This window comes from Montipora foliosa, chromosome 4 (assembly GCF_036669935.1).
Source record: "Montipora foliosa isolate CH-2021 chromosome 4, ASM3666993v2, whole genome shotgun sequence".
In the NCBI taxonomy this organism is placed as follows: Eukaryota; Metazoa; Cnidaria; class Anthozoa; order Scleractinia; family Acroporidae; genus Montipora; species Montipora foliosa.
This window is the reverse complement of record NC_090872.1, coordinates 37456593-37459092: the sequence shown is the minus strand read 5'-3', so window position 1 is coordinate 37459092 and position 2500 is coordinate 37456593.

The window sequence follows — 2500 nt, the reverse complement described above, 5'->3', positions numbered from 1 at the left end:
GGAGCAAAATGCGTCCCATTTCAAACGCAGAAGTGCCTCCATAATCAATTTGTGCCCTCTAATTCCCCTGTTGTATGATTTTCCCTGCAATAGTGCCATAGTAGAGCTCGATCCGTAGATTCCAGACTCTATAAACACATCCTCTAAGCCACTCTCCTGGAACATCTTTCCAATCAAGGCCAAATAATTGGTCACGGCCTGAATTATGTCCTGACCTAGCATAACTACGCATCTTCCTTTCTCAGCACTAAGAGTAGATCCATCTGGTAGTGGTTTTCTTGTCTTGCCTAGAGATAACCTCTGAAAGAAACTGTAAAGGCTTTCCGGTATTAGACACCTCCCCTTCTCTATAGACACATTGTCTACACACAATGGCTTGATTGAAATACCATTTCACAGTTTGATGTCATTCTTTATTATCTGGGCTGCTTGTTGATGTTCCGGTGACATTGGTGACTGGACCAGTATTTTCAACAAAGGGATTCACTACGACTGGATCACGATTTGTGTTCCACTCCACAACGCTGTCTTCTTCAGTTTCAGAGTCGGTAAGCTCAAAATCCGAAAGGTCTTCAGTATTTACAGTTGACACAGATATATCTGACTCACTATCTGAGATATTTCTGCTGGATTTGAGTTGTTGACCGAATCCAAAAACTCTTCTTCCTCGCTATCCGAATCGAAGAGCGCCGCCATTACGAAATAATTGTGCTCACTTTCAACCTATGATATCATCAAAATTTTGTATGAACCCTACTCCCGAAAGTAGACTCAAAGGAAAGTAAAATAGTATTCCTATTGGTTGAAATACAATAGAGACCTGCAACAACAAAAGAAAAACGTTTTTAATTGGTTTAAAAGCAGTGAGGTAAAGCGTGCCATATGGCACTCTTTGGCTTTTGAGGGGTGGTACAGGGGAGTGCCATATTTTCACTCTTGGGCTCCTCGTGCTAAAGCCTCCATCATTGGAAACAGGCTAATTGTTAACTGCAAAAGGTATTTTCACTACGGCGTTCCAAAAAAAATGGCTGCCAACCATAATACCTACTGTCAATGGTCCAAGAGTCAACACGCAGCCCCAAGCAGACAACGACCACGAAGAAGCCTAATGCCAGGTTCCGTTTTCGACCTGCTAAGTCCGAGGCTTGTCATAATCAGAACTGTTTTTGTGTGTAAACCATTGTAAATCTGATTGTGATAGTTACTAAGTTTTTGCTTTTTTTTAGCTTGAAGTGCACAAACATTACTAGGCATAAGAATTGTTAAGCAGTAGCGCTAATCACGTCAATACTTTTATTTTTTATGATGCAGCTCAGCACAGAACGCGAAACCACTTTATCGTGGCGCGTTGCAAGGCCGCTTACCGAGCCTTTCTTAGTTGACAATCTGTTGTGCTACGTAGTACTCGTCATTTTACGTCATCCACTATGTTTTTTTAGCTACTTGTGGTTCTTATTTGTTTGTTTTTTGTTTTTGCTCGTGTTCACCAAAAGTATGCTAATTTCGCCAATCCTACATTTAATTAGGCCTAAAGATGGCACTCAAAGTCACATGCCAACGCTTTCCAAAACACTGTCTTTTATCCGACACAAAAACGACTTCACACCCAAGCCTGAACATTAAAATTCAGTCACTAAATGTGAAAGGGCTGGGTAAATAAATTAAGCGGCGATCAATCTTCTGGTGGTTGCATAACCAAAAGTATCAGTTTGCATTTTTATAAGAGACACACAGCACTATAGAATGCACTTAATTCTGGGAAGCAGAGTGGGGCGGGAAAGCCTTTTTCAGTCACGGCTCTTCGAACAGTAAAGGGGTTATTATACTTGTTAACCCAAATCTAGAGCTAAAAGTTGAAAAATGTATCATTTGACTTAATTGTTGACGAATCCCACATTATACTTCTTAAAATTTATGCACCCAATGATAATAATCAACAATTAACCTTCTTTAGAAGTCTCCAAAACCTACTAGCAGAATTTGCGCATGAAAATATCGTTGTTGCAGGAGACTTCAACTGCGCCCTGATGGAAATGGACAAGAAGGGAGGAAACTCGATTTTAATAAAACCTCGCGTTATTCAGGAGATCAAACGCCTTATCAACCTGTATGCCTTATCCGTTATATGGCGCCGTTGCAACCCAGACACTGAACGATTTACGTGGGGAAACAAGTCTTGCAAAATTCAAGTTTGGCTTCACTTTTTCCTAATTTCAAAGGACCTTTCCTGCAGCATAATCAATGTGCCTGAATCAGATCACTCAGCCATCACGCTACATTAAAATCCGAAAGCCTGATGCAACCTAAAGGACCCGGCTTCTGGAAATTCAACAACTCTTTACTAGAAAATTGTGAATATGTTAATAAACTTCATGAAGAAATTCCACTGTTTAAGAACAAGTACTCAGACGTCCGAAATGCAAGTCTAAGGTGGGACCTCATTAAAATGGAAATTCGCGGCTTGGTTCTTGGAGAAATTGCAATGAAAAGCCTTTCGGTT